Genomic DNA, 12,636 nt, shown 5'->3' with positions numbered 1-12,636 from the left:
AGAAAGTGGGCACAGACCTGGGGGGGGGGGGAGTGGGCACAGACCTGGGGGGGGGGGAGTGGGCACAGACCTGGGGGGGGGGGGAGTGGGCACAGACCTGGGGGGGGGGAGTGGGCACAGACCTGGGGGGGGGGGGAGTGGGCACAGACCTGGGGGGGGGGGAGTGGGCACAGACCTGGGGGGGGGGAGAGTGGGCACAGACCTGGGGGGGGGGGAGAGTGGGCACAGACCTGGGGGGGGGGAGTGGGCACAGACCTGGGGGGGGGGGGAGTGGGCACAGACCTGGGGGGGGGGGGAGTGGGCACAGACCTGGGGGGGGGGGAGTGGGCACAGACCTGGGGGGGGGAGTGGGCACAGACCTGGGGGGGGGGGGAAGAGGAGAAAGTGGGCACAGACCTGGGGGGTGGGGGGGGAGTGGGCACAGACCTGGGGGGGGGAGTGGGCACAGACCTGGGGGGGGGGGAGTGGGCACAGACCTGGGGGGGGGGGAGGAGAAAGTGGGCACAGACCTGGGGGGGGGGGGAGAGGAGAAAGTGGGCACAGACCTGGGGGGGGGGGGGGAGAGGAGAAAGTGGGCACAGACCTGGGGGTGGGGGGGAGTGGGCACAGACCTGGGGGGGGGGGGAGAGGAGAAAGTGGGCACAGACCTGGGGGGGGGGGGGGAAGAGGAGAAAGTGGGCACAGACCTGGGGGGTGGGGGGGAGTGGGCACAGACCCTGGGGGGTGGGGGGAGTGGGCACAGACCTGGGGGGGGGGGGGGGAGTGGGCACAGACCTGGGGGGGGGGGGAGTGGGCACAGACCTGGGGGGGGGGGGAGAAAGTGGGAGTGGGCACAGACCTGGGGGGGGGGCGGAGTGGGAGTGGGCACAGACCTGGGGGGGGGGGGGGAGAGAGTGGGAGTGGGCACAGACCTGGGGGGGGGGGGAGTGGGAGTGGGCACAGACCTGGGGGGGGGGGGGAGGAGAAAGTGGGCACAGACCTGGGGGGGGGGTGGGAGAGGAGAAAGTGGGCACAGACCTGGGGGGGGGGGGAGTGGGCACAGACCTGGGGGGGGGGGAGTGGGCACAGACCTGGGGGGGGGGGGGGGGGAGTGGGCACAGACCTGGGGGGGGGGGGGCGGAGTGGGAGTGTGCACAGACCTGGGGGGGGGGGGGAGTGGGCACAGACCTGGGGGGGGGGGGGAGTGGGCACAGACCTGGGGGGGGGGGGGGAGTGGGCACAGACCTGGGGGGGGGGGGAGTCGGCACAGACCTGGGGGGGGGGGGGGGGGAGAGGAGAAAGTGGGCACAGACCTGGGGGGGGGGGGGAAGAGGAGAAAGTGGGCACAGACCTGGGGGGGGGGGGAGTGGGCACAGACCTGGGGGGGGGGGAGTGGGCACAGACCTGGGGGGGGGGGGGAGTGGGCACAGACCTGGGGGGGGGGGAGTGGGCACAGACCTGGGGGGGGGGGAGTGGGCACAGACCTGGGGGGGGGGGGAGTGGGCACAGACCTGGGGGGGGGAGTGGGCACAGACCTGGGGGGGGGGGGAGTGGGCACAGACCTGGGGGGGGGGAGAAAGTGGGAGTGGGCACAGACCTGGGGGGGGGGGGCGGAGTGGGAGTGGGCACAGACCTGGGGGGGGGGGCGGAGTGGGAGTGGGCACAGACCTGGGGGGGGGGAGAGAGTGGGAGTGGGCACAGACCTGGGGGGGGGGGGAGTGGGCACAGACCTGGGGGGGGGGAGTGGGCACAGACCGGGGGGGGGGGAGGGGGAGTGGGCACAGACCGGGGGGGGGGGGCACAGACCTGGAGTGGGCACAGACCGGGGGGGGGGGGAGTGGGCACAGACCGGGGGGGGGGGGGAGTGGGCACAGACCGGGGGGGGGGGGGGGAGTGGGCACAGACCGGGGGGGGGGGGGAGTGGGCACAGACCGGGGGGGGGGGGGAGTGGGCACAGACCGGGGGGGGGGGGGGAGAGTGGGCACAGACCTGGGGGGGGGAGTGGGCACAGACCTGGGGGGGGGGGGAGTGGGCACAGACCTGGGGGGGGGGGAGAAAGTGGGAGTGGGCACAGACCTGGGGGGGGGGGGCGGAGTGGGAGTGGGCACAGACCTGGGGGGGGGGCGGAGTGGGAGTGGGCACAGACCTGGGGGGGGGGGGGAGAGAGTGGGAGTGGGCACAGACCTGGGGGGGGGGGGAGTGGGCACAGACCTGGGGGGGGGGGAGTGGGCACAGACCGGGGGGGGGGAGGGGGAGTGGGCACAGACCGGGGGGGGGGGCACAGACCTGGAGTGGGCACAGACCGGGGGGGGGGGGGAGTGGGCACAGACCGGGGGGGGGGGGAGTGGGCACAGACCGGGGGGGGGGGGGGGAGAGTGGGCACAGACCTGGAGTGGGAACAGACCGGGGGGGGGGGGGGGGGGAAGTGGGAACAGACCGGGGAGGGGGGGGGGGGGGGAGTGGGAACAGACCGGGGAGGGGGAGTGGGCACAGACCGGGGAGGGGGGGGGGGGGAGTGGGCACAGACCGGGGGGGGGGGGAGTGGGCACAGACCCCGGGGGGGGGGGGGAGTGGGCACAGACCCGGGGGGGGGGAGTGGGCACAGACCCCGGGGGAGGGGGGAGAGAGAATGGGCACAGACCCCGGGGGGGGGCAAAGAATGGGCACAGACCCCGTGGGGGGGGCAAAGAATGGGCACAGACCCCGTGGGGGGGGGGGGCAAAGAATGGGCACAGACCCCGGGGGGGGGGGAGGGAATGGGCACAGACCCCGGGGGGGGGGGGGAGGGAATGGGCACAGACCCGGGGGGGGGGGAGGGAATGGGCACAGACCCGGGGGGGGGGGGAGGGAATGGGCACAGACCCGGGGGGGGGAGGGAATGGGCACAGACCCCGGGGGGGGGAGGGAATGGGCACAGACCCCGGGGGGGGGGGGAGGGAATGGGCACAGACCCCGGGGGGGGGGAGGGAATGGGCACAGACCCCGGGGGGGGGAGGAAATGGGCACCGACCCCGGGGGGGCAAAGAATGGGCACAGACCCCGGGGGGGGGGGGGAGGGAATGGGCACAGACCCCGGGGGGGGGGGAGGGAATGGGCACAGACCCCGGGGGGGGCAAGGAATGGGCACAGACCCCGTGGGGGGGGGTGAAATGGGCACAGACCCCGGGGGGGCAAAGAATGGGCACAGACCCCGGGGGGGGAGGAAATGGGCACCGACCCCGGGGGGGCAAAGAATGGGCACAGACCCCGGGGGGGGGGGGGAGGGAATGGGCACAGACCCCGGGGGGGGGGGAGGGAATGGGCACAGACCCCGGGGGGGGCAAGGAATGGGCACAGACCCCGTGGGGGGGGTGAAATGGGCACAGACCCCGGGGGGGCAAAGAATGGGCACAGACCCCGGGGGGGGGGGGAGAATGGGCACAGACCCCGGGGGGGGGGGGGGGAGGAGAATGGGCACAGAACCCGGGGGGGGGGGGAGAATGGGCACAGACCCCGGGGGGGGGGGGGGGGAGAATGGGCACAGACCCCGGGGGGGGGGGGGAGGAATGGGCACAGACCCCGGGGGGGGGGGGGAATGGGCACAGACCCCGGGGGGGGGGGGAATGGGCACAGACCCCGGGGGGGGGGGGGGAGGGAATGGGCACAGACCCCGGGGGGGGGGGGGGAAGGGAATGGGCACAGACCCCGGGGGGGGGGGGGGAGGGAATGGGCACAGACCCCGGGGGGGGGGGGGGGGAAGGGAATGGGCACAGACCCCGGGGGGGGGGGGGAAGGGAATGGGCACAGACCCCGGGGGGGGGGGGAAGGGAATGGGCACAGACCCCGGGGGGGGGGGGGAAGGGAATGGGCACAGACCCCGGGGGGGGGGGGGGAGGGAATGGGCACAGACCCCGGGGGGGGGGGGGGGGGAGGGAATGGCACAGACCCCGGGGGGGGGGGGGGGGGAGGGAATGGGCACAGACCCCGGGGGGGGGGGGGGGAGGGAATGGGCACAGACCCCCGGTGGGGGGGGGGCGGGGAGAAATGGGCACAGACCCCGGGGGAGAAATGGCACAGTCCCGGGGGGGGGGGGGAGAGGGAGAAATGGGCACAGACCCCGGGGGGGGGGGGCGAGGAATGGGCACAGACCCCGGGGGGGGGCGGGGGGGGGGAATGGGCACAGATCCGGTGGGGGGGGCGGGGGGAGGGAATGGGCACAGACCCCGGGGGGGGCAAAGAATGGGCACAGACCCCGTGGGGGGGGGCAAAGAATGGGCACAGACCCCGTGGGGGGGGGCAAAGAATGGGCACAGACCCCGTGGGGGGGGGGCAAAGAATGGGCACAGACCCCGTGGGGGGGGGGGAGGAATGGGCACAGACCCCGGGGGAGAAATGGGCACAGACCCCGGGGGGGAAATGGGCACAGACCCGGGGGAGATGGGCACAGACCCCTGGGGGGGGGGAGAAATGGGCACAGTCCCGGGGGAGAAATGGGCACAGACCCCGGGGAGAAATGGGCACAGACCCCGGGGAGAAATGGGCACAGACCCCGGAGGGGGTGGGGGGAGAGAAATGGGCACAGACCCCGGAGGGGGTGGGGGGAGAGAAATGGGCACAGACCCCGGAGGGGGTGGGGGGAGAGAAATGGGCACAGACCCCGGAGGGGGGGGGGGGGAAGAGAAATGGGCACAGACCCCGGAGGGGGGGGGGGGAGAGAAATGGGCACAGACCCCGGAGGGGGGGGGGGAGAGAAATGGGCACAGATCCCGGTGGGGGGGGGGGAGGAATGGGCACAGACCCCCGGTGGGGGGGGGCGGGGAGAAATGGGCACAGACCCCCGGGGGAGAAATGGGCACAGACCCCCGGGGGAGAAATGGGCACAGACCCCGGGGGGGGGGGATAATGGGCACAGACCCCGGGGGAGATGGGCACAGACCCCTGGGGGGGGGGGGAGAAATGGGCACAGTCCCGGGGGAGAAATGGGCACAGACCCCCGGGGGGGGGGGAAATGGGCACAGACCCGGGGGAGATGGGCACAGACCCCTGGGGGGGGGAGAAATGGGCATAGTCCCGGGGTAGAAATGGGTACAGACCCGGGGAGAAATGGGCACAGACCCCGGAGGGGGGGGGGAGAGAAATGGGCACAGACCCCGGAAGAGGGGGGGGGAGAGAAATGGGCACAGACCCTGGGGGGGGGGGAGAGAGGGATGGGCACAGACCCCGGCGGGGGGGGGGGAGGGATGGGCACAGACCCCGGCGGGGGGGGGGAGGGATGGGCACAGACCCCGGTGGGGGGGGGGAGGGATGGGCACAGACCCCGGTGGGGGGGGGGGAGGGAGAGGGATGGGCACAGACCCCGGGGGGGGGGGCGGAGAGAGGGATGGGCACAGACCCCGGGGGGGGGGGGGGCGGAGAGAGGGATGGGCACAGACCCCGGGGGGGGGGGCGGAGAGAGGGATGGGCACAGACCCCGGGGGGGGGGGGCGGAGAGAGGGATGGGCACAGACCCCGGGGGGGGGGCGGAGAGAGGGATGGGCACAGACCCCGGGGGGGGGGCGGAGAGAGGGATGGGCACAGACCCCGGGGGGGGGGCGGAGAGAGGGATGGGCACAGACCCCGGGGGGGGGGCGGAGAGAGGGATGGGCACAGACCCCGGGGGGGGGCGGAGAGAGGGATGGGCACAGACCCCGGGGGGGGGGGCGGAGAGAGGGATGGGCACAGACCCCGGGGGGGGGGCGGAGAGAGGGATGGGCACAGACCCCGGGGGGGGGGCGGAGAGAGGGATGGGCACAGACCCCGGGGGGGGGGCGGAGAGAGGGATGGGCACAGACCCCGGGGGGGGGGATGGGCACAGACCTCGGTGGGGGGGAGGGGGGGGGTGGGGGGGAGGGGGGAATGGGCACAGACCCCGGGGGGGCGCGGAGAAGCAGCGGCCTTTGGGGAAAAGTAGAAGGGGAGATGTGTACTGACGGGAGGGGGGGGGGGTGAGCACTGATCCGGAGTTCGGCCGTGGGGAAGCACTGTCCCCCGCCCCCCCTCCCCGCGACTGACAGTGACCGAGTTGCAGAGGGTGTGCCCAGGGCCCAGTGCGGGCGGTGGGCCTATTGTAAGGGATGGAGGGCCGCCAGCCGGCGCCATGTTGTGAGGAGCGGCCCGCGCCCCTCTCCCGGAGCGTCTTCTCTCCCTTTCTCTGTCCGTCCCTGGCGCCTCCATCACAATCTTTGCTGCATTTACTTACTTCCTGTTTTGAAGTACGGGCACTTTTTGACAACGTCCAAGAGACCAGGATGACAAAATACCAGGATGAAGAGAAAAAAAAACACAGGCATATACAGGCCGCTCCCTCTCCCGCCGTCCGCCGGAAACAGCGTACCTCACATCCGCTCAGCTGCCATAGCAACGCGGCCTACACCAGCCAGAAGCCTGAGGTGCCCAAATCATGGCGCGATGCCTCTGTAGAGCCGCCTTTCTACCTCTCAAATACCCACCTCCCAATGATAGTGAGTGCTTTACTATTGTGACCAATGATACTTCGAGTGCCCACTACTAGGTCAAATTCACGGCAGGCTGGAAATGATGGAAAAATGGCATGCCACTGTCTTCAGTGTTTGCGGGGATGCACCTTTATTCCCCTCCCATTCTCTAGATGACATGTCCATCATGGGCCTCCTGCACTGCCACAATGATGCCACCCGAAGGTTGCAGGAACAGCAACTCATATTCCACCTGGGAACCCTGCAGCCCAATGGTATCAATGTGCACTTCACCAGTTTCAAAATCTCCCCTTCCCCTACTGCATCCCAAAACCAGCCCAGTTCGTCCCCTCCCCCCCACTGCGCCACACAACCAGCCCAGCTCTTCCCCTCCACCCACTGCATCCCAAAACCAGTCCAACCTGTCTCTGCCTCCCTAACCGGTTCTTCCTCTCACCCATCCCTTCCTCCCACCCCAAGCCGCACCCCCAGCTACCGACTAACCTCATCCCACCTCCTTGACCTGTCCGTCTTCCCTGGACTGACCTATCCCCTCCCTACCTCCCCACCTATACTCTCTCCACCTATCTTCTTTTCTCTCCATCTTTGGTCTGCCTCCCCCTCTCTCCCTATTTATTCCAGAACCCTCACCCTATCCCCCTCTCTGATGGAAGGGTCTAGGCCCGAAACCTCAGCCTTTGTGCTCCTGAGATGCTGCTTGGCCTGCTGTGTTCATCCAGCCTCACATTTTCTTATCTTGGATGCTCCTTAATGTGATCTTTTGCCCCTAGTGCCTTAACTAATCCCATTTGTTCCAAATCTCTAGGAGTGACGTGAGAGAATGAGTCTCAGAAGCTGAATTGCCTACTTCAGCTCCTTATGCTCATTACTGAGTGATTTGAAAAGAGGGATGTTAAAGTTATGACTTCACAAAATAAGTTGCTTTAAATCCCACTGCAGACCGTTCTTGTTTTATTTTAAATCATTCTCATGGAGCCACTGGCTGGGCCAATACTTACTACCCATTGTTAATTGGCCCTTGAGGAGGTAGTGACTTGAATGTGGACAAGTGGTGGATGTTGTCCTAATCGAACGCGCAGCTTTGCCCTGGATTCTGTGAAGCTGCTTGAGTGGTGTTGGGGCTGCACCCATCCAGGCATGTGGGGAGTATTCCATCACACTCCTGACTTGTGCTTGCAGTTGGTGGGCAGGCTTTGGGGAGTCAGGAGGTGAGTTACTTGCTGCAGAATTCCTCGTCTTTGAGCTGCTCATATTTATATGGCTGGTCCACTTCATTTCTGGTCACTGGAACACAATATATTGATAATGGATAGTTCAGTGATGGTAGTGCCATTTGAGGTTGGGGTAGTGCTTAGATTCTGTTTTGTTAGATTTGGCCAAAGATGGATTGTTGGTCACCTTTTCTACCATCTGGAGGAAAGAAGTTACCTCTAAGAACCTTTGATAAGATTCCCCATGGTAGGCTATTGGACAAAATACAGAGGCACGGGATTGAGGGCGATTTAGCAGTTTGGATTAGAAACTGGCGTTCTGTAAGAAGGCAACGAGTGGTAGTTGATGGAAAACATTCAGCCTGGAGTCAGGTCATTAGTGGTGTGCCTCAAAGATCTGTTTTGGGACCAGTGCTGTTTGTAATTTTTATAAATGACTTGGACACAGGCATAGGTGGATGGGTTAGTAAGTTTGCAGATGACACTAAAGTCAGTGGAGTGGTGGACAGTGTGGAAGAATGTTGCAGGTTGCAGGGAGACTTGGATAAACTGCAGAATTGGGCTGAAAGGTGGCAAATGGAGTTTAATACGGATAAATGTGAGGTGATTCGCTTTGGGAGGAATAATAGGAAGGCAGAATACTGGGTCAATGGAAAGATTCTTGGTAGTGTGGATGTGTAGAGGGATCTTGGTGTCCACGTACATAGATCCCTGAAAGTTGCCACCCAGGTTGATAGTGCTGTTAAGAAGGCTTAAGGTGTGTTAGGTTTTATTGGTAGAGGGATTGAGTTCCGGAGCCGTGATGTCATGCTGCAACTGTACAAAACGCTAGTGTGGCGTCATTTGGAATATTGCGTGCAGTTCTGGTCACCCCATTACAGGAAGGATGTGGAAGCATTGGAAAAGGTGCAGAGGAGATTTACCAGGATGTTGCCTGGTTTGGAGCACAGGCCCTATGAAGAAAGGCTGAGGGACTTGGGTCTGTTCTCATTGGAGAAAAGGATGCTAAGAGGGGATTTAATAGAGACATACAAGATGATCAGAGGATTAGGTAGGGTGGACAGTGAGAGTCTTTTTCCGAGGATGATGACTTCAGCTTGTACAAGGGGCCATAGCTACAAATTGAGGGGTGATAGATTTAAGACAGATGTCAGAGGCAGGTACTTTACTCAGAGAGTGGTAACGGCGTGGAACGCCCTGCCTGCCAGTGTCGTGAAGTCGGCCACATTAGGGGCATTTAAACAGTCCTTGGGTAAGCATATGGATAATGATGGGATAGTGTAGGGGGAGGGGCTTAGATTAGTTCACAGGTTGGTGCAACTTCGAGGGCCGAAGGGCCTGTTCTGCGCTGTATTGTTCTATGTTCTAAGTTAATGTTTTGGGTATTACCCTTCTCCAGGATTGGACTGGTAGTCCAGTCCTGAAGGGTAACACCCAAAATGTTGACTTCTTTCCTCCAGATGCTGCCTTACTTGCTGTGTTCTTCCAGCTTCTTGTTTGTCTACCTTGGATTCCAGCATTGGCAATTTTTTTCTTTCTCATCACCTCTCCTGCCCACTTACTTAGTTGGTTGCAATCATTCTGCCTTCCTGCTGTCAGTCCTATGATCCAATCAGACTTATTTCATAGAGTTTGGTCAGTCTGACGCAGAAATCCTGCAGTATGATCTACGACAGTGAAAAACATTGCAATGTTTTGCATTGTTGACCCTTCGAACAACAGTTCTCATGCAAGATCATCTATTCAGTAACATGACTAACATGCCTGCCAATAAACCAAGCAAGATTCATTATGTAAAACATTTAAAGGGCTTGAAATGAATAAGTAACAATTCTGAGTATTGAACAAAAAGGGTTGATGTTTCAGAGCTATTGAATGTTAACCGTCTTTATTTGAACTTTCGTTAAATTGACTTGTTGATGATTCGGCACATTGGGCTATGTGGGGTTTACTGAGGATTTAATCTACTGATTGATAAACCATTATTGTACTCTTCCTCTAACAGTGAATCCACCATCTGAAGTGAACTCCAGTAAAAAAAAAAATCGATTTTATTTAATTTCATGCCACTGAAAGATTGTTAAAAGTTTATGCTAAAGATACGTAAAGGCTAAACACAAATTAAACTGGACTATTTGCTTTCATTAGCTCTTTAAATGACTAAATAGCACTGAGAGCAGGAAATCCCTCACCGTTGGACATGTTAGCTTTTCTGTGACTCTCCTACAAAGTATTTTGTTTATCTTGTCAGCAAAAAATACTCACCACAACTGATAAATAAAAGCGCCCTAATTTTAGGTAGGCTTTGGGAAGTCGTATTTGATCAGACAAGGGTTTGGGTCAGGTACTGACATCTGGGAAACTGTCATTTAAGAACGTACGAAGTGCAAGTTTGACTTAGCTGTTCAGATTTTTTAACCTGTTCTGCAATTCAATAAAGCTGTGGCTGCTCTGATTGTGGTCTTATCTCCACTGTCCTACGTGTCCCCTTGACTTCTGTATAGATTCAAAATCTATCTAACTTGATGGGGATTTCCTCCAAATTGGACAATTAGTGAAGAGAGGACAGATCAGCATCAAATTTAAAGTAGTGAATGAATTCTGGAAACTGAAGGCCCAGTGTTGGGACAGTGTGTTGCTGGGGGTGTCAGAAAGACCAGTGTTGGGAAAGGGATCAATCAGAAGCTTCAATGGGTGGAAGAGGCCATTCTAGAAAATCAATGACAATGGGGATGGGGGTGCCACCAGAGAATGAGTAGGGAATCCTACAGCACTGAAGGGCCAATAGGAAGCTGTTTAGGACAGAGGGGGCCAACAGGAGGTCTTTTACCACTAATGGGTCAGTAAGAGGCTCTCTATTACTGACAGAGCAGTTCAGATAAAGAAAGAAGCTTGAAATGGTGTTCTGTCTAAATTGTTGAATTTTAAAAATGGCTGGACTATCATCAAGCCAGTGATCCTGTTCTGAAGATAGCCTGAGGTTGCAGCTAACCTCAGGTAGATGGGGAGGTTGTTAGACTTTGGCTTTCAATTGATGTCTGATTGTAAGCTTCAATGGGCCATTTGTCTCCCTTAATTAACCACCTGTCACTTGTTAGCAGGTAATCTGTTCTGGGAAAATAGTCTGCCTGTTGCTCAACCTTTTCAGAGAATGTCACAAATGTAATATCAGTGGAATGGGTGGTGTCGATTTAAATGAACATGAACCCTTTCAACCCATTACTCTACTTAACAATACTTATTTTCTAATCCTATCAGCAGTTGTAATCTAGACTAGAAGTGGTATATATATGATAATTCTTAAGTTTCCTTTTTGGTTGGTAGAAACAGGAACATTCTTCCAAACCCCACATAAAACATTACGTTACCCTAGATGCACTCCTGTGCACTTCTTCACTTTCTTGACGCCTTACCATCACAAGGGGCGAGGGCCATTTCCATGCAACTCCCATGGTAACCTCCTTTTACCTGATTTTATTAGCCAATCATCCTCTCATTACAGATCTTTGCTGACATTAACATCAGTGGAACCTTCCCCTGTGCAAATGACTCACCTTGAAACATAGCTCAGCTGAAATTTAATGTTAAGGTCAAAATTTCCAATATATAAATAAATTGGAGTCTCACTCAGAGAAAGCATAGAAAGGGAATGATTTGCAGTTGCTGATATAGTAGAGCTCTTTGTAAACCAGAGCTAAGAGAATTTACTGTGTCAGAGTACTGCATGATTTGGCTCATAATTTGTTGTGATAGACTGGATTTGGAAATTCTTTATTGGTGGATGCAAAGCAAGCTGCATTTTACTCAGTGTTCACAATCTTTAAATTGATAAGCATGAAAATGTAAATTCAGTGTTTATAACTATTAATTTGAATGTCATTTTTTAGTTGATCCAGAACAGAGCCAGATGTAGGAATATATTGTCAACTTCTCTGACATGTTTGTTGTTTTAAATTGCATTCCTCGCCATCATACTCACATCTTCTCTGAAGGTGCTTTCAGCTGAATCTGAAAATGTTACCCCTTTGAAAACAAGTCTCTTTATTCAGCAGCTGCAGCATGCAATTGAACAATTTGTGTCTCACCCCAGAGATTTTTGGTTACTCTGTTTAGCAGCTGAATTATTGTTTATAAGACATGAGATAAATGGAGGATGAGTAAGTGTGGTGAGGAATTGAATAATGTTTGCAATCTTGTGTGTGATGAGAAAGGTCATCCAAACAAAAGATCCCTCAGCATGTGAAACAATTAATAGCACTTATCTGCCAATTTAAAGGCAAAGGTTATTTATTATTCTCTCCACTTCTCATTCGAGAGTTTGTCTATATCACATCCTTCGATAGCTGTGAGGGCAGGTAAGATGACCATTGTTCTGTCAATATTGACCCACCAACAATGGTTTTAAGGGAATTGACTGCTGCTTGCAGTCTGTATGTCTGCACATTTCAGTACCAAAGGTGATGAAATAACATTACAGAAATGAAGAATGGAAATTGCACCTTTGGAAGAGCAACTGATTGATCAGAATGATTGGAAAGATTGAGTCTAGAAAGCAGGTTGCAAGTCATCTGATTCTCAGCCACTAAAACAGTTTGCTAAACATCAATATGCAAAGCAGATTTCCAGTTAAATGTTTAACCAACCAAGAGCAATATCTGCATTTATAAGACTCAATGAGGTCTTTTAGTAGAGTCTTACACACCTCTACCATCTAGAGGGACAAAGGCAGCAGATGCACCATAACCTGCAGCATCCCCACCAAGCCACAAAGCTTCAATGTTCCTTCACTATTGTTGAGTGAAAACCCTAGAACTGCCCTCTTAACAGCACCTTGGGTGCCTATACCAATGGATTGCAGTGACTCAGAAAGGTAGTTAACCCTTCTCGAGGGCAGTTCGGGATTAGCAGTAGCGGTAAGTTATGAGCCAGCCAGCAACACCCATATCTCATCAGATAAAATAAAACCGTTTTCT

At 58.7% G+C, this 12,636-nt stretch overlaps 1 protein-coding gene across 4 annotated transcripts in view; it reads right to left on the bottom strand.

Annotated features, from left to right (window-relative positions):
• The window catches only part of dmtf1 (cyclin D binding myb-like transcription factor 1), a 56,990-nt gene extending 50,678 nt beyond the window's left edge, over positions 1 to 6,312 (bottom strand). For all 4 annotated transcript variants that reach the window (XR_009447245.1, XM_059654818.1, XM_059654820.1 and 1 more), the window contains exon 1: positions 6,197 to 6,312. The gene's annotated coding sequence lies outside the window, so the exon portion shown is untranslated. The remainder of the gene's footprint in view (positions 1 to 6,196) is intronic.
• Positions 6,313 to 12,636: the final 6,324 nt, after the last annotated feature.

This window comes from Stegostoma tigrinum, chromosome 25 (genome assembly GCF_030684315.1).
Source record: "Stegostoma tigrinum isolate sSteTig4 chromosome 25, sSteTig4.hap1, whole genome shotgun sequence".
Classification (NCBI taxonomy): Eukaryota; Metazoa; Chordata; class Chondrichthyes; order Orectolobiformes; family Stegostomatidae; genus Stegostoma; species Stegostoma tigrinum.
The sequence above is the reverse complement of the archived record's forward strand: the minus strand, read 5'-3'. Positions and strand labels throughout refer to the sequence as shown.